This window comes from Numenius arquata, chromosome 1 (assembly GCF_964106895.1).
Source record: "Numenius arquata chromosome 1, bNumArq3.hap1.1, whole genome shotgun sequence".
Lineage (NCBI taxonomy): Eukaryota > Metazoa > Chordata > Aves > Charadriiformes > Scolopacidae > Numenius > Numenius arquata.
The window spans coordinates 72,248,418-72,274,182 of NC_133576.1; the positions used below are offsets into that span (position 1 = coordinate 72,248,418).

General features: G+C 39.1%; 1 long non-coding RNA gene across 1 annotated transcript in view; it reads left to right on the plus strand.

Annotated features, from left to right (window-relative positions):
* The first annotated feature begins 1,120 nt into the window (after positions 1-1,120).
* The window catches only part of LOC141467157 (uncharacterized), a 192,422-nt gene continuing 167,777 nt past the window's right edge, over positions 1,121-25,765 (plus strand). Inside the window, exons 1-3 of the long non-coding RNA XR_012463328.1 lie at positions 1,121-1,283; positions 2,372-2,424; positions 3,232-3,297. This is a non-coding gene — a long non-coding RNA (uncharacterized lncRNA). The remainder of the gene's footprint in view (positions 1,284-2,371; positions 2,425-3,231; positions 3,298-25,765) is intronic.

Genomic DNA, 25,765 nt, shown 5'->3' on the forward strand with positions numbered 1-25,765 from the left:
AGGCACAGATCTCATATCACACTGAGAGGTTTAAATATCAAGATGGAGACCTTGAAGTGGATAAATGTGGCAATTTGCTTCACTAAGCAGACATTCTGACGTATTTTCGCCCATGTGGAGCTTTTTCAGGCCATACGGCTTAATTTCTAGGTCTGAGTTGCAGTAAAGCAGCCTGGAGGTCACTAATGCAGGGATAACTGTATGGTATGATAACTGTGCAGATTGCCACATAGCTATGACTCCAAGGAAAAGGAGGGAGCAACATGGCTATTTGGACATAGAGTAGCATCAAGGAATCAAAATGATCTGAAAGCTACAGAGCATTTTCCCCAAATACTTATGTTCCAGCTTGAAGGAAGAGTTTATTTAAAAATAGTTGTGTTAAACTCACTTACTATTATTACAAGGTGCACATACAGCTATTAGTGTAGAATACAAAAAGATAAAAGTATTTGTCCTTTTTTATTTTATTTTTTGTATATTTTTCAGAATGTTGTGTCAAAACTATTTTTGTTTTTCTCCTCTAGCAGGTACATGTTCTCATTTTAATTGTGTAGGCCTTAGATACAAACCAGCATGAAGAAGAAAATGTTTTCTCTGGGTTTTTTTCCACTTGGAAAATGTGATTCCCCAAACCATAAACATTACTGGGAAATTTCAGTCACTTATAGTATTAAAGATACAGTTTATGGCCATCACAATGGTTGGACTGCATTCCAAAGCTGACAACATCCTTTCATAATTTGCTTTCAAGGAGCATGGTAAGATTTCTATTCTTCTGAAGACTCACAGGAGGTGAATACCAAATGTCTGAGGCAGACAATAATCTTCCACATGACCTAATATCCTGTGGCTATTTATTTTTTGGGGGGTGCAGAAAAGAGGGAAATTTACTAATTGATTGTAAGAATGCAGTGAGGATATGTATAACTTGTAGAGTCCCATACAGTACAGCTGGGAGTCTCGATCAGGATGTTTTGACTCATTACTCCAGGCCTTCATCAGCTGATGGAACTAATTTTTTTTTTTCATCAGCTGATTAAGATTCAAGATAATGAGTCGAAACATGCCAGAAGTAATTCCCTTCAGGACTGGAGACAGGATGTTAACTTCCATGCACATGCATACAGAAGAAACCACAAGAAGCATAGCCTCCCCAGGTTCATTTAACTGGTGAAAAAAAGCTGAGGTTTTACATATACCTAAGAAAAATTAACAACCCCAAACTAGAAGACTGAGAAGACTGTCATATTTCTAGCAGAATAGGAGAGGACACAAGACAGGTAAAGGAGGAATAGCACAATACAGAAGGGCGGGGGGGGGAGGAATTATTGCATGTGAATCAACAAAGAACCTAGGGAAACATAAATTCCAAGTATTTTGGGGCTTATTACTAAAGCAACAAATATTCTTCAGAATGCTTTTGATCTTTTTTTTTTCCCCGCCTTGAAGCAAATGTATGTAAGCTAAAAACCATAGAAGTTTTTTTGCAACAACTTTTTTGACTTCCTTTGAATGTTTGCCGTGCTGCTAAGCATTGACTTTGACAAAGGAGATCTTCCCATTCGGTTTGAAAACCTTGGCTGTCGATATATGCAAATGCCACTATATGTTTTCTATTGGGAAACACTTGAAATATTTCCTTCCTATGTTATTTAATGTACAATTTGAATGGGGTTGGTTGTTTGTTTGCTTGGCAGCACTTTGATTTTTAGGCTGGAACAGTGAGGGGGAAGGGAGATAGGAAGAGACAAGCAGGACTTGTACTGGGGTTGTAGCCTGACCAACAGTTCAGTGCTCAGTTACAGTTAATGGGGTGAAAAGCTGTGATAAGGCATGTGATCTGAATAGTTAATGTACTATTCCTACAGCTAGCCAAATTCAGGGCTTCCCAAATGTGGTTTATTATTCCAGAAGTTGAAAAAGGAGTAGTCTCACGATACAAGCCAAGCTTTTTTAACCTATCCACAGAAATGTCAGTATTATTTTAGCAAGTGATTCATAATATCTGTAATACAAAATCTTGTATTTTGTATATTGCATTTTATATAGTAACTGGCAAATTACAGTATAGCATAAACTGAAAGTTAATGATTTGTACTGCGTATCATGGCTGTGATCCCAGCATCTTCAAACCACAAGGACTGGAAGTATGTAGCAATTTTAAATGCAAGCCTCGGTTACCAGAAAAGAGTCTGAACTCTTACATGTATGATTAAGGATCACTTCTCCCTGCAGTACGCAGCTGATCTTCATGTTTCTAAAATAATCTTCTTGCTGGAACACTTTGTTACAATTGCATACAAGGTTTTGGAAAAAGGCAAAGTGCTGCAGAGCTGAAACCGTTTATTTTTTGCTTCTTTCCCCACAGATATATCTATCCTGCAACGATTTTCAAACTGTCAGCTTCTGCAGACGATATCAGTAGGTATATTAGAGAGCAGGAACTACTACTATTGTGCAATTTACAATGCGCAATTGAAGCAGAGCAACTGTCATACAATCTATAAAGACCTACTCATAAGCGTCTTCAAAGAGGGTCTTAATTGCTGCATGATTTACTACATGGAGAATACCTTCTCTTTTGTGTTTGGAAGTATTTTGTTGCAGGAGAAACCTTTTTAGCCAGGCTTTTATAGGCCAGTCTTTGCGTTGGTAGCATGCATTTACTAGCTGTATAATTGGTGGCACAGTTCTTCTATCATAAACATTGTTATCAGTTAATTAAACTTGAAATGGAGCTTTGTTCCACAACATGTTTTGTCAGATTGTTTTCCTTATTTATTTATCATCATAAAATTTTATTTTATGACTGGCAGCTTCTCAGCCCTCCAATAATAATATAAATCAAAACAAGATTTTAGTCTTCATGCAATTTCCTTTTGGTCTCAAAATATGAAACCAGATGTTTTTGGCATGCTAAAGATGCTTTTCATCTTTTTTTAGATTCTTTCAATGCAGTCAAAGTAAATGCATTTTTAAAACCAACTTATGAAAGTTAAATTTCCTTTGTTCGCCTGGGTGTAGTCTGGTTTGCATTGATGCAGCAGCAATGAGAGACCTTCCAGATAACACACAGAATGCCATTGAAGAATTACACATGTGTCTCAAACCTCAGACAGCAACAGGAATTGTATTAATAGCAGATCAGTAGATTTATACTATAATTTAAAACATTATGAACTCTTTTTTTTTTTTCCTTTTTTTTTTTTTTTTTTTTTTTGTCTAAAGGGCTTAGCAAGCATCTAAAGGAAGATTGGACTACAGGACAACTGTGTATCCTGCAGTCTGTATACAGTAAGTGGCTAACCTACAATATTTGTTCACATATCTAGCAGCCTTTTTCTGAGTTGAAACAGATTTTTTTTTATGATGCCCTAACGAATTGTCATCAGTATTTCCTTTAAGCAGTGAATCCTTTTTCAGCAGACATTAGATCTGAGCCTAAGGCTATTACTAAAGGACCTAAACATTCCCAGGTGGGCCCCTCTTCAATAATAACAGCAGCCTTGAAGGGATTTACTGATACTGTAAGGAATAAGAAGTAATAAACAGGAACTGGAGCAAAGTGGGACAGTTGTTACGAACATTTGCATGCCAGTCCTCAGAATCCTGTGTCCTATCAAAATAATTCTGGTTTCTAACCCCTGAAAGCAAATGGAAAGGCTTTAGCATGCTTGTGTGCAGTAATGTGTTCTGGGGTTTTTTCGTCTGTTTTACAAGCTGGGACTGCAAACCCACTTCTCTACATCAGCCTCCACCTCTGATCTCAGTAAAAGAAGTAAGCAGACATTTGCCATTAACCCTGCTCTAGTCTCAGGCGTTAGAAAAATAGTAAGTTTTATAGTGAGACTAAACATTCTCAGCCACACAAAACTGTGAGTGAATCCGAGTGCTGCACAAATTACAGAAGAGATGCACGTTTGCCTGGTTGTGGCATCTGTTAAATCTCTGAGTCTTGTTTATTCAGGAAAAATAAGTTGAGGAAGAGATATGTTACTGAAAAAGGAAAAAAAAAAAAAAGCTTGCAAAATTAAATTAAAGTAAATGTTATCACTCCAGCTGGTCACTTTATTTACTTGTTCAGAATTTCTCTTTTCATTTTTGGTGAACTTACTTATACTTTTTTCATATTTCTTCTGGTTTTGTTTTTGGTTTTGGGTTTTTTTTTTAAATCAAATGAGGACTTGTTAAAAGAGACATATATGAAATGTACTGCATAAATGTGGTGCTTTTACTGTTCTGAAAGTATATCTTGACTCCTTGCTTCAGTGTTTTTCCTGTTTGCATTTTTGAATGGTAAAAGATAATTAGGATCTAGGTCTAGGGGAAAAGTGGTTGAGTTTCCAAATAGCACCTACCCAGAGGAGACAAAACCAATGTGCTGTGGGGTGGGGAAAATTTGGTCAGAAGGGAATCCAGAAATTTCTGGGAGGAATATTTTTCTTTGACCTTGGCAGAAACTAGGGAGAAAAAAAAATAATCACATTTTTAGGTGTTCAGTTCCTCAGAATTGGAGATGAAAGACACCAGTGACCAAAGCAAAAGCTAAAAAGTGCAGCTGGCTGGGAGTGGGTTAATTAACAGGAACAAAATAAAGAGAAGTCAAAGAGAAGGTAAATGTGGACAGAGTGGCAATTTTCTAAGAGCTTTGATTTCCAGTGTTTTTATACAAAGGATGACGTTTAAATAAAACAGTATTTAGTGACTGCCGCTTCTCTTGTGCAGAACTACACAACCCTCCTCTTCTCCCCTGTAAGAGTTGTATGGCCACTACGTTGTTATTTACTTAGAAAAGTACTTGCAAGAAAAAAATTGGGAAGAGCCATAACTGTTTTGGGGAATTTAAGTAAAACTTCTGTATGAATGCAAGGTTGGATGATTTCATAATGTGAATACTGGAGAGGCAGCAGGTACTTCGTGGCTTCTGGCTTTTCTTTGCAAAGAAGAAATGCATCCATAGAAATGGCTGGAAACAAGAAACACATGACTACCTTGCTCCCTATGAAGCGTCAGCTAATTTTCCATGGACTGCCGGCCAGGACCAGATCATCTACCACTCTTAGAACAGCTGGAAATAGCTTATTGTTTACTTTTTTTGTTTCCTTCAAAAAAGTAGCTGCATTAGATATCATCTATGTGATTGTAAATCATGAGTAAGCAGCTTCACTGGCCATTAAACTTTGAATATTTTATCCATCTTTCCTCTCCCCATGCCGTTGTTGATCTGTACAAGTTCTACTACTGAACCAAAGGAACCACCAGTGTGCAGATTGCAGATATGAGAAGCTCTTCCTTTCTCATGTTAAAATGGGAGAATATTTGGATATATAGGGTACCTTCTAAGTGCTCTTATGGTGTATGATAGAAGAAGCAAGGAGTGTTGCTTACATCCTTTTGCATGGGGTTACTTACATCTTTTTGCATACATCACTAACGTGTATGGCTTTATTTGTAGGAGTGGTTACCTTCTGCTTCATTTCAAGGTTTTGCAGTCCTTACCTTGTTCCCCTGAACTCACTGCAATACCCCGTGCAACACTGTCCTTTATCTATGCCAGTGAATGACATCATAATTTGACCCTGTATTTTAATATGCAGATCTAATCAAAACCTTGGTTTTGGTCATTAGTGTAAAGAAATTCCTGTAGGGAAGATGTATATGGGTTAGAGCCATTGAATGGCTGCAAAACCTCAGAAAGAGTTTGCTTAGTTTACGAAATGTTCCATTAAACTCTTGCTAAATACACACTGCTGAGATTTGACAATAACCACTTTCATCCATCGTAATAAACACACAAATTTTCCACTTGGAGTATCAAATCTGATATTTTAATAAGAAACAACTATGTTTATCACAGTTTTCTGAATGCATCACTCAGATATCAGACTAGATCCATAATGTTTTGATATTGTCCAGAAGATGTATGTTTTCTTTCTCTAGTCATTTTTTTTCCATTTTGCAAAAGTCAAATAACACTTAACAAATACCTCCTGCCACGTGGTGGTAGGTCAGATACCTGTGTTATATAAATCTTTATGCTGAGAGTTTATGACATTTTAAACTTAGAGCTTCATTCAACTTGACGATTTTGGCAGCAGCCAATTATGACATTAAACAGTTCACAGAACTTAACCTAAGACCTAAAATTATATAATTTTTGTAATGACTGATTCACACCTCTCCCAGTTCATTTAGAGCAATTTAGTTCAAAAGTCTTGCCCTTCTTAATTACTGCCTTTTAATTTGAAGATCCAATGTCTCTCTTTATTTCTCTACTGTATCTACTTATTAAAAATTATCAATTAAAAAAAACCTCCAGGCTTACAGGAGCTATATGACTGTCCATATACTTGCTGTTGCAGCAAAAATAATGGAAAATTGTTGCTGTTACTACAGAGGCCAAAGACTGAAAAATACATATATTTTTTTTAGTGTATCACATTATTTAAAAGTGTGACAAAAGAGTTATTGCAATTGTGCATTCTCATTATAAGAGCTATGAGATTTCAGTACATAGTAGATGGAGTCTGATGTTGCATACCTCAATAGAATCCTGAACACTGGCTGATGCTTAGGCCTTTCCTCATGGTACAATATCGTCCCTGTTCTCCTCTGTCCTTCTGCAGACTCAGTGGCTCTAAAAGGCTATGCTGGACAAGCAGTTGAGCTCAAAAGAGCAGGCTTTTGCAGGTCACTCAGAGTAGATTATCATGTCTGAAGCGTCCCTGACAAAAATAAATGGTAGAGGGAGTTCTGCGTAGGAAAGTAAATGAATGAAAAAAAAATTTTGAAACCACCGAAATAGTCAAACAGAAACTAAAAGATTTGTTTGAAATTGGGAGCTAAGGAGGAGGGCTGGAAAGATCAAGCCATAGAAGAAACGGGGGCAGAGCAAGACATAGTGTTTCATGAAACTTGAGGCAACAGCACATGATGAAGAGAGAAAAAGAGGTCCGCCCATATTAGAAGAGGCAGCAGCCAGAAAAGGATTTTGTGTGCCACTATAGAATTATCTATCCTTCTCTTACTGAAGCTTAAATTCACCCCTCCTTTTCTGAACAGCACCCATTCAGACTCTGCCAAAACAGATGGAGTTATTTCCAGTAATCAGGTTTTAAAACCAGCTTTACCATAAACAGTTTATGTGGCAATGTATAGTTTTGTTATGAAATAAGCTGCACAGAAAAGAAGATGTACAGGTAGCTTGTTAAAAACGTAGAAGGAGTTGTTGTAATGCTTTGCATCCTGAAGTAACAACTTTATAGTTCTTGGTTTTCACATGTGCTTCAATTGGATTTGAAACCTGGTTTGAACATCTGCAACGCACAGTTTGGCAGATCTTGGGTAAAATATATTGCATCTTGTTCAAAATAACACAGTGTCTTAAGTACCTGGGAGGCATACTGAGGAGAGAGAAAACCCTCCTTGTTAAATATTTACCACTTGAGTCCTGAACATCTGCAATTAGCTAAGAATGGTGATGTCAGTGGACACTTCCCAAGGTTAGCTGCCTCAATATTTGTACAGATCTAATCTGAAGTCCTTTTCTTGAGAAGAGGAACACATCCAAACTCAACAAATTGTCATTGACAAATGACCACAGCACTCTAAGGATAAAAGAAGGGCAAGTATTCAATAGAGAAAGAGAACATGAACATGAACATTAACAGAATAAACCTGACCTATTTAGTGTGTTTAACCCTCTGTGATTTCTCAGACTTGGATTATTTATTAGCACATAAAACTCAGGATTTTTGGATAACTAACAATTTAGACACCAAACAGCTGCAATTTAACTAAGGGTGGGTTTTTTGGCTGTTTGTGGGTTGGTTTGGGTTTTTTTCCTCGAAAGAGTGAGGAATATTCTATACACATTAAGATGCAGCATTAGGACTGGGTGCTTTCCAGGTGGCATGCCACTCTGTGTTAAACGGCTCAATTAGTGAGTCTCTTTCTATTTTGGTTGCATCAGTTTTGCTAACCGCATGCTTTATTATGGAAGGGACAATGCCAAACTGCCCCAGCCTCATAGCCCTTACTGCATTGCATGGCAAGCCAGGACACATGAATATGAGGGAAAAAAGACCGGGTTTTTTATCACTACCTGACAGTGAGAGGCTCAGCATGGGCTCAAGAGGCGCATTACTGGAGGCTGTTGGATGAGCAGCAGAGGTGATCTCTGGAGGGCTCACCTGGGCACAACGCCTGCTGGGCTGGAAGGAAGGGACCAGCCATGACTGCCAGCTGGTAAACAAGAAGGGGTAACGCAGGGGCAAAGCAACGATGGTGCCAGTCCCTACAAAAACAAACCTGGTAGCCTAACAATGAGATTCAGGTTGGGAATCATTTCTAGCCAGAGCCCTTCATCTCAGTGGAAAACTAGGTGAAGAAACCTAGTTCTTTTAAATCAGCTGACATAACCACGCTGGTTCTCCTCTGAGCCCAGCCTGTATGAATTATCTGTGTTTAGTTGTCAACAGAAGAAAATTAGACCTCTGTTTTTTGATGCCAGTTCGCTGGTCAACCAGACGTAAGCAAAGACAAATGAGAAATCTAGGTGGTGTATGGGGTGTAGATGTGTTTCAGATCTCATAGCTCTAGAGTTCAAGCTTGCTGCAGTTACCAAGTCTATTAAGAAGCATGTAGAGAAAGGCTTCTTCTGTTTGATGGCAAGCTCATGAAGGCTGTTGCCTGTTTCTGCAATTTGCAGAATCGTTCACAATATTAATAATGAAACAGTTTGGGCATTTTGGCAATCATGCAATATAGCCATTTTTTAACTTGTTAGAGTTTCAATGCCTACCTTTTTCTTAATGTGGTTATTAAAAAAAATTAGTTTTAAAATTTTAATGTGTTTAAAGTGTCAGGGCAACTCCTGTTTAAATCTGCTTTCTAAAATGAAACTGAACAAAACAACAGCAACAAAGAAGAAACAAAAAAAATATGAAAAACATAAAAGAAAAAAGAAACAATTTGTTCTCTTCATTGTTTGTGGAAAACATCTTTCGCCAAACTCTTAGAGAGTGTACTGAACACTAGTCATCAAAATGCACATATATTTTTTTATGTTATTAAATGCATAGGGGTGTATAAAACAAAAGATTCTTATAAATCAACAAATTTGATCAAATTGACAACCATTTCCTCCACCTATGAAAAGCTTGTGTCTCAAAATGTCATGCAGTATTTCTTCTCATACAAATGAAGTGATTTTTGTCACTGTGCATAACTGTTTGTAATATAAAACTCCAAATTTTAAAATGTTGAGTGATGATTTCATTAAAAGCTGCACCAGACTGCCCATTGAATCTATTGACAGAGCACCAAGTCTATGGAACCATGTATCTGTGAGATGGAACGCTGAAAAGAAGGCAGATTTAATTGTCTGTTTTTCAGTGTAGACTATTTACTTTCTTTTCACTAAAGCTCAGAGTAGTCAGCAGTTTATGTAAACATGCATTTATACTTAAGGCTTATATTTAATACACTTAAGAAAACAATCTGAATCTTCAGTATATTTAGAGGAAAGTACTGTTGTTGGATATTAGCATTGTAAGTAATGATATTCAAGAATTTTTTCCCCAGGTATCAATTTTTAGGAAAAAAGTGGGGAAATCCAGATATTGTGCTGGTAACAAAACAATATGCAGTTATTTGAGGGGGGAGGGTCGCTTTATTAGAAAGAAACAAAGTTTAATTAGAAGAAATATGTTAATTTCAATAGTGTATTCTTCATATCTCTGCCCCCAAAAATCTTTGCACACACCTACATTCTTTTTATGGACAGTACAAAGGAGGATAATAGATGCCTATAAAAGTAACTAGTGAAATTCTGCATTAGGATAATCTGTCACCCATTTCCATTTTTTCTGAAGAAAGCAAGCATAATCAAAAGCCTAAATGACAAAGAGTTGACAGTAAGATTCTGTAGTAAATGATTCCAGAGTCGCTGGCCTGCGGAGATGCTGAAGAAGTCCCCAGCAGACCTGATTAATTCCAGTTTCTCCAGCTGCCAGGGGAGCAGAGGCTAAGCAGTTTCACAGAGAGGAGCCTATTACCACTACTAGGCTGAAATAGATCTAATCAACTCACAGCCGCTCAAAAGAAAACTTTACAGGTTTAGCTCACTAAGGCAGTGCTTTAAAATGATGACTACAAAGGATCATGGGAGTCTGAAAGCATTTAGTCTTTATTGCAGCTCAAGGAAATTTTCTGCTGTGGTTAGGCCATGCTAATTTACTGAACATGACAATGCCTCCCAGATTGTATGACATCATTTCAATAATGGCCCCGGTCCTCTTAGCTAAATATTTCTACTACTACTTTTTAAATTCTAAATACTTCATTTATTGAAATACCATCTAACTTGGGATTAATTAGGTTTACCATTCCAAACCTATGGGCTAGCCTGCTTTATCATTATTTGAATTATGATGCTGCATAATTTGCCGTGGCAATGACAGAAAAATTACATTTATATTATTCTTATTTTCAGAGAATGAACTCTAGAAGTATTCTGTACCTCTACTGTAAATTTTATACTGGTTCTGCATTGCCTCGAATATTTTACTGAGCTTCCCAATTTTATGGATTTGAATGATTTTAAGAACAAAAATTCCAACAGATTGGATTTTATTTATTTTGACTGACAACAATTAAGCATTCAAAACAAAAAAACCTTCAAAACTTTCTTACTTCTTTTGTTCATTCTTTCATTTGTTGTTGGCTTTTTTGAGTCCTCCAGTCCCCAGGGAGAATGTCAAAGCAAGGAAAATACACATGTAGTTTGTTAGATTAGGAAAATAATTCCATCAACCCTTTCTTAGTGTTCAATTGAAAAACCTTCCTTAACAGACAAAATCTGCTTTTTTAAAAACAATCAGTATTTGAAATCTCTGAGCATAAGTAGTTGTATGATACAATACTGTAAAGACGTAGTGCAATGCACACAATCTGCAAGGCAGTTCTTTAATGACAATAATACGTTATTATTTGACCAGCCTCCCAAGTGATTTAAGGTGGAAGCACACAGCAAGCATAGCATTTGGAAAAAAACCAAGTCACTTGTGACCCTGATGGGGAGGGAGGGACAGTGAACAAGCAGTAGTGAATCAGGTTGGAGGCTGGCATCCAGGACTGGGAGCTGAGGGGTTGCTGGAAGCTGCCACTGGCCTAAATACAGCCCAACTCGCTAATCGTGGGGTTACCAGCTGCTCTGTGCGTGGTTGCTTTTGTGAAATGAGCTTGGCATTTGCAATTCGTGGCACAGTGGAGAAGTGCTGTGTGCTGGAAGTAGCATCATTCGCATTCATTTTAACGAGGGGCTAAAGGACAAGGGAGATTGAGCTCTCCCTATACCAGGAACACAATGGGTGAGATTTAAGATCTCACAACTGCAAAGCTCCCAGGAAAAAAAAAAAAGAAAACCTGGAAACAGAATGAAACTTTTTGGTCTTACAGCACTTATGTCATACAAGAAACTTATCCAATGTATCTTTCAGCCAGTGTAAAAATCAGACATTCATCTATCTACTACCAGGTCTTTTTTATTCCAAGAACTGACCTTTTGGGAGTTAACAGGGGAAAAAAAGAAACTGATTGCAACAACCCAGTGATCCACTGCACAATAGATATATGAAGAGTTGACCAAAAAGGAGACAGAAGGATTTATTCCACACAGTTTCTTACATATCTTTTAAAACTGTTTTAATAAGTTACAGGAAAAGTGCCACAAATGAGGGTAAGACATTCATTAGCTGCAGCAGTTTAGGTAATTTCTGGAAGACAAAAAAACCAAACCCCTCCTTTATTACTCATTTATATTCTCACAACATTTCTGGAAGAAAGTAGGGAAAGGCATGTTGTGCAGCACACTTTGGAGACTGAATTGCATGAGAACATGAGACTAGACAAGGATCCATTTTGTCAGAGTCCAGGCAAGTTGAAATGAGAAATAGTGGAGTACTGCAAATAGCAAAAGGTGGGCAGTATATCTGTAATTTGTAGATAGCAGCACAATTTAGTTAGGTAGGAGTGAGAACTGCAAGGCTTTTAACGTCCTCAACTGAGTCAGTTGACTTGGGTGGGTTGGCTGTAAGAGTTGGAATGAACTAGAACCAAGAACAGGGCAGACAAGGCAGGAAGAGACTTGGGATCTGCATTGAACAAGAATTTCAAGCATACAGCAACATCCTTAATAAAGGTAAAGACTGTGAGACGAAAATGTTACCCAACTGGGACGGCATGTTGGTACTTGAAGTTGCTGAGGTTGCGGGAGTGTTAAAGCACTGGCAATAGGAGTTGGTATGGACAGTAAAGTTTCTCTCTTCTCTCTGTTCTACTTCTATCAAGAAATATCTATAAACTGGGAATGTAACTAACTTTTTGCACTGTATGAATCCTTGCCTCTAGTTCATTCTTTTTTTTCCTATTTTGCTAATTCTAACTCCTCTTGTATTTTAATCTGGCCTTCTCCAAGTTCTCTGAGAAGCATTCCTGTTCATGCTAATGTTAGGAAGACACTTTGAGAATTTGCATTTCTGCTTGTGTTAGTGGCCTCTCAAAAACATGCATTGCAGAGTTAGACTGCTGACGTAATTTTCTCTTTGTTGGCAAGTCCTGTTACATCTCTGCTCACTGTAACTAGAAGGTTATCAATGCTCCTCATGCTGCTCCAACTTGCACACCCCCAGGCCAAAGACGTAGAATAAGCTAGACTACACTAGACTAAACTAGACTAGAATAGAATAGAAATTTCAGTTGGAAGGGACCTACAATGTTCATCTAGTTCAACTGCCTGACCAGTTCAGGGCTGACCAAAACTTAAAGCATGTTGCTGAGGGCATTTTCCAAATGCCTCTTAAACACTGAGAGGCTTGGGGCATCCACCGGCTCTCCAGGAAGCCTGTTCCAGTGTTTGACCACCCTCTCGGTAAAGAAATGCTTCCAAAAGTCCAGTCTAAACCTCTCTTGGTTCAGTCTTGAACCATTCCCACACATCCTGTCATTGGATACCAGGGAGAAGAGCTCAGCACCCCCCTCTCCACTTCCCCTCCTAAGGAAGCTGTAGAGAGCAATGCAGTTGCTCCTCAGCCTCCATTTCTCCAAACTAGACAAACCCAAATTCCCTAGCAGCTCCTCATAGGACATGTCTTCCAGCCATTTCACCAGCTTTGTTGCCTTCCTCAAGATGCATTTAAGGACCTTCACATCCTTCTTAAATTTTGGGGCCCAGACTGCACACAGCAAGAGTTGTTCTGATGTGGAGAAAATATAGGCAGGCGAGTCTGCCACAGAGAGCACCTCATGTTGTCTCCTTTTCTACTAAAGCCTGTTAACTGCAAAGAGGAGTAGAAAAACATTCAAACTCTTTCCATTTGCTACAGCTTCAAATGATAACCGGTCAAGGTGCTGGAAAGGTAGGGGTGCCTAGGGCCAGGGGCTTGCTGGGGGGTCTGTCACAGCAGGACATCACAGACAGAAACCATCCCACCCTTGGCTGTGCCAGCTCTGAGCTGCCTTGACCCTGGAGGAAAATCCCCAGGAGAAGGGATGCCCAATCCTGGTATACGGCACAGGGCGACACCTTGTTTATTATGCATGTTGTGATGTTGTTAATGCGTATCCAGTGTCTCCAATCAATGTCATACATAGCACAATAGCTCGTAAAGCAATAGAGCTGTCAATGAAGGAAGTGGTAATGGACCACAATGGGAATTTTAATGCACAACAGGATCCATTACTGGAATGGTAATGGCCAGGATGAGGGTGGAACAACAAATGTCAAATACAAATAGATGTGTGCGTATATATACACACACTTATATGTATATAATTCTTATAAATACTTGTGTGTCCATAATACATTTATACACATATATAGAACCACACACATACAGAGTCTTAAAATCCTGTATGCATTATTTTAAGGTGCATGTTAATTTATCTTGGTCAGTGAATTTTGGGGTATGGGTGGTTTTTTTCCCTGGCAATGTTATGATATCATCTGTGAATATGTAAATGAGCTATTATAAGCTGTGAAGACTTTGATGGACTTCTAAGAGATTGGTTTGGATGTAAGAGAACAGGGGAAATGCTGCAGGAGGGCAATGTGGGACAACAGCATTGTTAAAATAAAAAGTAAAACATGGCAAAGAAAATATATAAAAAAATGTGTTCTATGCGTTCACAAAATGTGGATGGCTGATTTAAAGGTTCTGTTTTCTAATGTATATAATATATATTAGCAAATGTCTTGCTTCAGTTTTCATTTAATGCCCCTTACGGAGGCATCCTACTGAGTATAATACAATAATATATCTACACATCCATCTGTCAAGGTTCTTACACTGGTACCCATGACTGTAGAATCAGAATACTAATATTTAATAGAAAATTGCACTTTTCCCTCAGAATCACTCAAAAGACCACAGAAAATAAAGTTTTCCATCATCCTCACAAATCCTATTTGATTTATCCTTGTTCAATTACTTTCTGTACCTTAAATTTTTGTATACTGATTTCACACTATTTACCACGTATGTTAAATATGTTTTCAAGCTGCTTTTATGAAAACAGCATTTTGATACTAATTGCATTAAACACATTAGATGAGGTAACACTATATAGCCTTATCACCTTACATTTGATTTTGACACAACTCATTACCAAAGAACAGCACAACAAACAAAGAGTTAAGTGCTTAAGACATCATTCAGAAAATCCAGGTGCTGTGCAGTGTTACGAGACAATATAAAGATTCTCCTTTCCTGTGTAAGGCCCCAGAGCTGGGACTGACAACATGTGAAGAGATTTCTGCATGAGCATTGCATCTCCACAGAGGTTTTGCAGTCTTCCTAGAAGCTGCAGAAAAAGGCCAATACACATACTAGAAGCAAATCTCAGGCCGATTCTAAGAGGCACCCTCCACTAGTTAATGCTGTCTCACCAATGAAGCTCGAGCTAATATGCCAATTTGTGTCATTACAGATCATAAGCAATTTTCACAAGACTATGGGTGTTAATTCCTTTCTTCTGGTTAAGTCCCTGCTTGGGTAATTGTAGTCTGCCTGCTTAACTTCCCCTGCAGCTTCAGCTCTCTAATGTGCTCTTCTCTCTTTCTTATCCTCCAGCGTGTGCTGCTGAAAGCTGCCAGCTATCATGTGGCCTCACAATTTATCACATTGCTATCACCACCATATACGTGGTTTAAGCGCAAATATTGTGCATTACTACAAAGGATGTTATTGTTCTGACTGCCCCTGTCACCAGGTGAAGGACTACCTAATTTTATAAATCTATAAAAGGACTTGAGTGGGAAAATTCAGTACTTTACATGGAATAATAAAACATACTTAGGTGTTAATGGACCTTAAAACCTTGTCCTTAATAATATAAAGTGTGGACTGTTCTCAGGTTAAACTGAGGAATATTGGCAGGTTTTGAAAGAGGAAGAAAAGTTAATGAGGATCTGATGTACAATACGTACATTTAGAATACATGGTATTGTTACATTTCTAGTTTACTCTCAGTTTTTAGTTTCTGTTCCCAAATTTCCACATTTCCCTGATTGAAATGGAATATCACTACAAATGCTAGCTAGCTATCGCCACTTGTTGGGTTTTTTTTCCATTTGTAAAAGCTGATAGCAAGAAAAGTCAATTAAGAAAACATGATGTCTTGGAAAGGCTACTTAATGTTGTAGATCCCATCAGAAAAAGATTGCCTAGATCAAATACAGTTCTGTCCCTAGTAGAAAACTCAGAAGTCCTTCTGTTAGCCAGCTGGGTATACATAAATAAGAAAGGCAGGAATTATCACGGTCAGAAAAAACTTCCCAATACCTAAAGCCAGACAGCAGCAACGGAGGTCTCCTAGTAGCCTTTGTGGCCTTTGTTTCTTTTGTACCATAGAGAAGGAGCTGACATATGGCTCTGTCAAATTGCAGATCTGCTAATCACAACCCTCACAACCTCTGAACTTCATGGTACAGGAGGATGACAAGTTTGGTTGTTATAGGTAATCATATCAACGCAGTAGACATATATAGGTTAGGCTTATTGCTCAGCCTTGCACAGAATAGATTTACTGAAGTAGACCAATATAAAGTGTGCCTGACACACCTTGAATAGATTCAAAGTAGTTAACTGATCTCACAAATATTGCTGTAAATGGTGTGTTTCTATCAAGGTCTCACAAAGATAAGCTGTGACCCTTTACTATTTAACATCTTATCAACTAACAGGGAGAAAACATGAACTGATGATTGACAAATTCTGCAGATGACACAAAGATTGGAGGGAGAGGTAAATGATGATAAGAGTACAGCATTATTCCTTAGAGAGATTAGAACCCCTTGGGAAACCGGACCCCCATTCAAACAAAATACATTTCGCTGCTGCATACCTCTGTGAAGAAAGGAGGTTGGGTGTGCTTTTAGGATGGGGAATTCTGTTCTGAGAGCAATGATGCTGAAAAAGACTTCGGGCTACAGTGGAGAATCACTAGACTGTGACTTCTCCATGCAGCACTGTGGTTAGAAAGGCTAAGGTATGAAATCTGAAAAAAATAAGCAAGGAATTCAGAGAAGCAGAGGTTACATCATCTCTATTTGACATTAAAGACAAGATCACTGCAAGTGATCATTGACAAATCTGTGAGCAGTTTAAGTCTTCCATAGCCAAAATCTGAGCTGTTTTGAGCAGACACAAGTGACATGACATGTTTCTATACATCTGAGTATCATCAGAAATTAAGTTTTCCTATGGGACTATTCAGGACTAGGAGTTTGGAGCGCACACTCTGTGAAAATTCAGCAACACAGATTTAAATGTGCTGTTCTGGAGACCATGTCATAGAATCATAGAATCATAGAATCATAGAATGGCTAGAGTTGGAAAGGACCTTAAAGATCATCTAGTTCCAACCCCCCTGCCATGGGCAGGGACACCTCTCACTAGAGCAGGTTGCTTAAAGCCCCATCCAGCCTGGCCTTGAACACTTCCAGGGATGGGGCATCCACAACTTCCCTGGGCAACCTGTTCCAGTGCCTCACCACCCTCACTGTAAAGAATTTCTTCCTTATATCTAATCTAAATCTCTTCTCTTCCAATTTAAAACCATTGCCCCTTGTCCTGTCACCACTCTTCCTGACAAAGAGTCCCTCTTCAGCTCTTCTGTAGGCTCCCTTCAGGTATTGATAGGCTGTTATAAGGTCTCCCCGGAGCCTTCTCTTCTCCAGGCTGAACAACCCCAGCTCTCTCAGTCTGTCTTCATAGGAGAGGTGCTCCATCCCTCTGATCATCCTCGTGGCCCTCCGCTGGACCCGTTCCAACAGGTCCATGTCCTTTCTGTGTTGAGGACTCCAAAGCTGGAGCTGTTCCTTTTCTCATCCAGAACTTTTTCTCCCAGAACATTCTTAGAAAGTCAGTGCAGAAGGAAGACAAATCCAGAAGGGAATTAATTTTTAAAATGCATACGGATAGTCACATAGCATTTGCACTATTTTCCCCTCTTTATTAAAAGTCAGTGAACAACACTTCATCTCCTCGACTACAGCTAGACACTTAAGTCGCTTTGTAACAATTCATTCTATTTATTTCAGGTATTAAGTGTCTATCACTTTGATATCTAAGCACCTACCTGAATATTACACTTCATAATATTGAAAGAACATAGAAATGTTGCAGCACAATCTGTCTGTATTTACTCTATGGCAGCTTAATCACTGATTAAATACTAGTAACAATATGAAGATTGACATATGAGCCACAGGAGAAAGGAAAGTTAACTGCACAAAGGTGAATTGCTGTAACTAAGAATTGTTTCTGTCCTATTCAGAGCATGATCTTCAGCAAGAGAACAGCTTACTTTTTTGAGCTGTACCCTTGAACTCCACAAAACTAATCAAGTGAGGAAGGTGAGCCAAGAAATCAGATCATAGATATTGTCCTTTAAAATATTACTCACTTTTAAAAATCAGGGTTCTGAGTGGAAAAGGAAATGGTACTTACCCACAGTTTGAAAATTTAACTTTGACTGTCCCTTGAGTTTACATAATTGTAGGGACCTGGGGTTCCCATGAACCCTTGCAAATCCTGTCAAAATAATGCATACTTGGGCATTTGGACTGCATCTTCACACAACTGCAAGTCATAAACAAAGTTTTCTCTACAACACCCATTCTTTACATCTAATCAATGGATCTGATAGAGATCTAAAGGATTAAAATGTGGAGTTATGATCCACTGTAGAAAAGAGGAAACACATTATTAATGTTAGGTTTTCACTGTTTTCTATGGATAAAAAGCAGACAAAAGTACAGGTTGGTCTCACCATCCCAAAATTGCTGTTGCAAGGAATTTCTGGCAGGCAGAAGGCACAGATAAGTATATAAATAAATGCACAATTTCAGCAAAATAATAGAACAGAATTAAGTCGTTCTGAAAATTAACCGATAATTTTCAACAGATCAAGTTCTTCTGTGATATACATTTAAGAATTAAACTTAAATTAGCTCTTTAAAGTGGCCGTGTGACTTTAATTATTCAAAATGTACACAAATTTAATGAGTTTTTAAATATTAAAACTATTCTCTATTGTCACTACTGTGAGCTCTTAATTTACAGAGCAATTAAGTCAGGACCCTCATTTATCAGTACATGTGCGTTTGTTGAAAACATAGTCAGTTTTTATTAATTGATGCTATAGAAATACCGAGGTAAAATTAATGTGTGTGCTTCAGAGGTCATGCTGGCGATAGTAGGTAGCTAGCAAGGAGCAAGACGTGAGATAAATAAGTAACTGCTGTTCCCTGATTACACTGGAGATAGCTGAAATATTAAGTGGCACAATGGGCACTATGCTTAGCCAAAATGCTAGCAAACAAATGCCCCCTGAGTTTTCTCTGGCAAGCAGCTGTCATGGCAGTAGCTGCGAAATAGGGAAACTTCAAAGCTTTAGTTTCTGATTATTAGCAGTGTGTGTAGTGTAATGTTCTTACATTTTTATGTAAACTCAGAGTTGATGAGCTGAGAGGGTAGAATTAAAAAATACTTCAGCTTGCCTTTGTTCTTTGGGACACGGCTGACAGGAATGTTAGCAGCTAGGAGTCTCCCGAGTGTCTATCAACTTGTGAATTACAGGGAGTACGGGGCCAAATTTGCAAAAGAATCAGGTGAATAGCTACAGAATTGGAGCATTTTTTTTTTTTCCTACTTCCCCCCCCCGCACCCAGTGGTGCATCTACAAAAGCTCTGTGATGGCACATAAAGTGACTGGAAAGTAGGTTAGTCATATATGAGCACACTCTGGGTGCACAGAGATTTTGGGAGATCGGTGGTGGGCTGCAGAGTGTTAGCCCCTTTGCCACTTGCACTGTCAGAATGTCCTGAGGCCAACCTTCACATCTCCTCTGCTGTCCTAGTACTATTTGTCCAGTAAATACAAATTTAGTGTGCAGACATTCAAAACAAACAACATAAGAATTTTAAAAAGGAGAAAATCTGGCCAGGCCCTCCTGCTTTGCATGGTTGTGTTTGGAGTAAAAAACTTTAAAAGCCTGATATTTAAAATACTAAACAATGCTGTTATTGGGAGTCTTCCATGGACCCAAAAGGCAGTTCAGAATGGAAACCCTGTGTTTCCATTGAAGTCTCTCTCACGCAAAAGCACAGACAACTTCAGCTGGATAAGCACTGCTCAAATGCCCTCCTGTCCTGTGCTCCAGGAATGCAGCACACCTTGCTGGATAGTCTGTGTGAAAAGGCGGGAGAGTGGGAAACTTAAACTTCCTGAAACGTTCTCGTTAGGGCACATCTTTCTACAAATCCTGGTTGTTTATGGAAAAAGTTCTGGTCTTCTCTTTGGTTGCCAAAGAATTTCAATAGATTAGAGAGAACCAATTTACCTTTTAAGATACCGGGAGTTTGGCTTTCTTGTGACATGATCAGTGAAAATATTTTATATTTAGTTATTGTTTCTGATGATTTATTTTACACTGGAGTAAGGTCAATTGATCTGTGATTCTTCAGATTGCCTGTGTGCCTTTTTGAAGACCTTGTGAGACATTATGGTCATTTTTATGGAAGAGTGCATTTCTCCTAATTGACCACTTTAATGTTTATTTGGAACTTTTACAATGGATGATCCTAGCGATTTTTTTTTCTTTGTCAGTTTCTTTAAGATTCTTTTCTTTTGACAACTTGATCTCTGATATCGCCTTGTGTTTATTATCTGAAAATAATTGGCTTAGAGAAAGGCATCTCCATAGTGAATGCAGATGCAAAGAAATTGCTTCATTTTTATGCAATATTCTTAATTGTTCTCTTTATCTTTAGTGGTCCAGTGTCTGACCAAACCATTTGCAAGCTCTTTGAAATTGTGCGTATACTACTACATGTGTGTGGGGGAGGGATAAAAAGGATGTATTTGTAATTCAGAGCTGGGAGAGTAGTGTGGAATCCTTCTTTCTGATTATTTACCAACCAGCTTCTCCTTTCCCTCCTGTTTGTTCAGTCCCCAACCTGCTTACTTTTGATTTGATGTATGGGGTCAATGGGCTGCTGCTGAATAGGGGTGGGATATGATCCTTGCAATCTTCCCACTAATTTTTGGAGCCAAAGGTATGTTGCCCATTAATAATTGCCAATAAAGTGGTTTTAATTGCTCCTACTGTTTTCTTTGACATGGTGTATGATATTGAGACCAATGCTGGATCATTTCTGATCTGGGAATGCATCAGTCTTAATGTTACTGTGTCCCTTGCTGCATCCTTTCATTTGTGTATCTCGCAACTTCTCTGTCCTGATCTGTCCTGTATATATAGTTTCATGCCAGGACAATGAACTCTTAGCTGTACAGCTGCCAAGAGATGGACCACCGATACTTTGACACACCTTACTGATGCTGTTTCACAGTCAGCTGGTGGAGATCCTAGTCTTTTTAAGCACACAAATGCTTCACTAATTCTTTCATTCTTTACTCATTCTCTGTTCTCTTGATCTCTAGCCCCATTGTACTAAGGGCTGTACGGACCCAAAAGGTAGAGCGGGGGGGAGAGGGTGGGGGGAGGAAAAAAAATCCTTAGCCTAAATATTGTGATCCTCTCCTAATCCCAGGAATTTTGTACTTACCTTAGAGTATCTTCATCCACTTTTCCTCACTATTGACCTGTCCATTTTGAGACTGGGAAAAGCCACAATAGAGGGCCATGGAGGCTGAGTACCTAAAGCGGCCTAAAATCCTCAGCCTGGATTTAGAAGAACAGACAGAACTAGTCTTCTCTCAAGGCTATTCCATTCAACAAAGCACACCTCTCCTTCAATACACACGTTGTGTGAAATCTTGACCTTACTTAAAGTAAATTTTCCTCTTTAATCTCTGCATTTCAGAATGTCTCAAGGAATTTCAGAATCTTCATCTTAACCTCTGAGCAAAGGTGTTCTCTTATGCTTGGGCATCCAGGTGTACATGTATGTCAGTCTGCTTTTAAATGGCAAGTGACATACCTCATGCCAATAATTTAAGAAATGGTCCTCTGCACACATCCCTTCATGGATCAGTGCACAGTGTACCACGATGGCTTAGTAGGACTCAGACCCAGAACAAGTCTCTGAGCTGGGTCTGGAAACAAAGCATTCCCTGTTGTCTCTGATCCTGGTGATTCCTGCAGCCCACAGAGACTACAGGCGAAACAGGGCACGTGGCAAATGTCACAGAAACAGACCTTGCTGTCTCAAGGATCTCTTGGGTGCAGAAGAACTGGTATTTGTTCAAGGCCATGCAGTAGCCCTCTGGCAGATCCAGGCAGGCAGGAGCCCTGTGAACCAGGTCACAGCAACCTGTGCCTTGCTCACTGTCTTTCCAGGCAGAGAAAGCTCTCTGCCATTAAAAATCAAGTTCAGTGCACATGTCATTAGAATGCTCCGTTTACTAAGGTTTTTTCCCGGTGAAAATAATGTTGGTGCAAATAGATGGAAAGATTAAATAGCTTCAGATAGATTTGACACCGACTTTTCACTGTTTGTCTCTATTTCTTTGATCCATGGTGTACTAACAAAGATGCACAAACATCTAGGGCAAACATCCAGCATCTAGGCCTGATGGTAAACGTGGAGCTGCAGCACAGCAAAGGCGTTTCTTAAGTTTATCTACATGACCCCTAAAGAATATTACGTCTGACTGCACTATACACTTTCCCATCTGCTCCAGGCTGGATGGTACCCTCCTCCTTGTGACATCTTTCACTGCAACCAAGTTCCTGACTAAAGAAATAAAGTGACTCCATCCATTCCCAGCAGTTAAGGTTAAAGAGATGCACTTGGTTCTAAATCTCGGCTGCTAACGCTCTCTTGACCTTTGACTTGCCTTAGCACGGCGAAGTTTGATGGGCCCATGCCAAGCCGTCTTCTGTAACCCATGAGTTGGTTAATATACTCCCATTTCTCATTCAGACAGCCAACAGAGGCAAAAAAGGCAGCAGGGCAACAAATGCTGTCTCCTGCAAATGCTCGGTAATAAATTGCTCTTTCAGTAGTGCAGAAGACAGATTTTTCTTTCTTTTGCTTCTTTCCTCCTTTTGCACAGAAGTCGCCAATGGGAAGCTCGCTTTCCCACCTGGCCCCAGCTGACTGTGCCCATAAATTTGCCTATGCAATGCCTGTTTACGGGTCGCTGCCGGAACACGGAGACGGGTGCGTTTTCTAAGCACCGGGTAGATAATCATGGTAATTGATGTTTGGAGCTGCTCGCTCCTAGGAGCATAGGGTCTCTTTCTCCCAGTGAGGCCCTGCTCCATGTTATCAGTCCAGCCCATAATTAAATATCACTCTTTTACAATATGTTTCAGACTCCTTAATGAGTCTAAAGCAGAAATAGTCACCTCTTTCCCCTTTGAGCTTTATTTGCTTGTTATTAAACAATGTTATTGAGCTGCCTTCTTTCTCTGTGTTGCCAAACCTGCATCATTTCCGTTTTATAATTGCACAATTAGAGTCAGTGCTTTGCTTTCATACATCAGCAGGACCTGAGAGAGAGAGAGAGAGAAAGGGGAAAAAAATCAGGTGTTCACAGACAACTCAAATGCATCTTATTTTCATTAACTACCAGATTTTGCAAAATGGGAAGCTATTTATCATGATCTGTTTTCTACCACCAGCCACCCCCACCACCCCACTCTGGTGACTTTCGCTATGACCTTGTGCTGTATTGTTAAGGGTCCAATTTGCTCATTGTTACTTGCCTGCATAATTCTATGCACCTCCCCCACCATCTTTTTTTTCCCAAGCAAAATCCAGTCATTTATATTCTGAGACTAAATGGTATTCCTCCTCCCCTACAGCCTCCCCCAAAAAGGGAAAAAAAAAAAAAAAGCAAGCCCTAGCAAGCCGTATAACACTAGTAATTCCTTCTAACAAATTTCCACAGATGCCCCCCTCCTTACACACATGCACACTCTCTCTCTTTCTCTCTCTCTCTCACACACACATACTCGCTCTCACACGCACACCCTTAAGCTGCTCTAAGCAGTGTATTAAGTAGCTGAAGAAAATCCATTCACATTCTGCTGTGTCGCTTTCTTCTCAAGTCATGAACCCATCACAGACTTTTTCTAGCTGTAGGTTGCCACGGTGAAGATTTACAATGCCAGTTATTCATACATCTGCCTTCTCTTTTTTCCCCCCTTATTCTTAAATCCCTTGGGCGAGGGCAACCTTGATACTGAGACTCGTAAAATTCATGCAGGCTTATCATCCTTGGTGAAGGCTTCAGGCATGCATTACCGTATCCAACTGCCTGCTCACCGCCATGACAGAACTGGGCCTATAGCTTTTATTTCTAACAGGGGAAAAATGTATTAATGTGTAATGCTAAATAGAAAAGAAAGCTTAAATGTTTTGAGAAAGAAAACAATAGCTAGCATTATCCATTTCTCTTAATGATTTTTAAATTTGTTTAATTACTCTACTCCCCACTGAATAGCATAAATCTGAAACCTTTTTTTTTTTTTTTAAGCACCCTTTAATTTGTGTGGAACAGTGTTCTGAAAGTCCAATCATACTGCAGTGGGGAAGTACAGTACGAATATAGCCTCTGAACTCCACATCAAAGTAATGAATACAACAAATCTGAAATGAATTTTAAATGTAAATTTTAAAGTCTTTTCCTTATTTTTTTTCTGTATTTTTAAAGACTTGCCATAAAAAGAAATACTTTCTAGAAGGGTGGTGAAGGGGAGATTACTGTATTGATTTTACAAAACAAAACAAAAAAATTAAAAGCATAAGAATCCCAAACAAATTGCAAGTGTTCAGTTACAAAGTCACAGGTTAAACATGGAGTCTGCAAAAATGCAAATCACTGTGATTATAATTTTGATATAATCATCATTTGTTAGAACATTAATCACATTTTTATACTATCTGTTCTTTTCTGATTATTGCTCATACCAAGAATTGAGGGATCCTCTAAGGGGAGATCAGGTATGAAAACCAGAGGGTTTTGTTTCAGAGTTTGGTTTTATTTTTCTACTTGCAATAGGCCAAAATCATGCTAAAACCTCTCAGGATTTCAAGGAGACAGACTGCTGGATGTTGCGTTTAAAGACCCACACACCTCTTCTGTTTTCTTTACATGAATGTGTGCAGTTCTAAGTCTATCGTTTCATTTTACTATGTTTTGAAATGAGTCGTGATTTCAGGAAGCTGAACAGTGCAACTGAACTATAAGCATCCTAAAAAAATCTTGCAACAGGCTTACACCAGTGCAAGTCAAGCCAACATAGCTAGAAAAGGTGAGAGTTACAGTGAAAAAGGTACGAAGCTGGAGTGCCGCCTTCAGAAGATGGCTAGGTACGTGACAGACTTTTTCTGGAAAATTGTGACTTGCAGTTTCAGAAAGAAGTAGTTTAGAAGACACAAAATTATTCAAAGAGAAATGAAATCTCATGTCCTTTGAGAAGTCACACCCCATTATCCTCATCCTTTTTTCCCCTTTTGCGTTTTATTGTTGCTTTAAATGTTTCAAAACTGTTTCAGCCATTATGCTGTCAAAAGTGTCTTTTCAATCTCAGATCCATATCTTCTGACATCCTAAGACAGCTACAACAGAAAAGAAGACTTGTGTTGATGTTACTCAGTCAGCATTAAGTTGTCACAAGTGCTGTCTCACTTCACCTCAGTAGTGATGCCTAGAGCCCACTCATACCACCATCTGCCTGCACAGAGGTGACATCCCCGTTTGCATGATGAAGCACTATTTACAGGGCTCCACTCTCAGGTCCACAGGGCTCTGACAGCAGCACATCCTACTCAGTGTGCCACCTACAATCACCTGCAACTAACGTTTCTCAGCAAAATAGCCATGCAAGGCTTCCAATCAGTGGCACAAAGAAAAATTTCTATGTTGATATGTCACCAGTGAGGCAGTTGTTCTTCCACTTAGACTACTCTTACAAGGCGGTGCAAAAAGTTGTCATTTCCCAACACATTCTAAAATTACCTTAGGATCATTCAACTTTTCTGGCAAAGGGAGGTGCTTTTTGACCACCTCTTTCCGATAGAAGGGGGCACTCCATAGTGCACCCCAAGTGGGAGTTCACATGCCTTGCATGAAAAGCACGGGGCAGGGAAGAGTTCTGTTTACCCAACAAACCTTATGCTGATTTACACCAGAAGGCTGTTGAGGCACAAATGCGTCTTTGTACAAGGGCATGTCCCCAGGTCCCACAGCAGACGCATTGCTGTTGGGGGTCTCCGTACTCTAG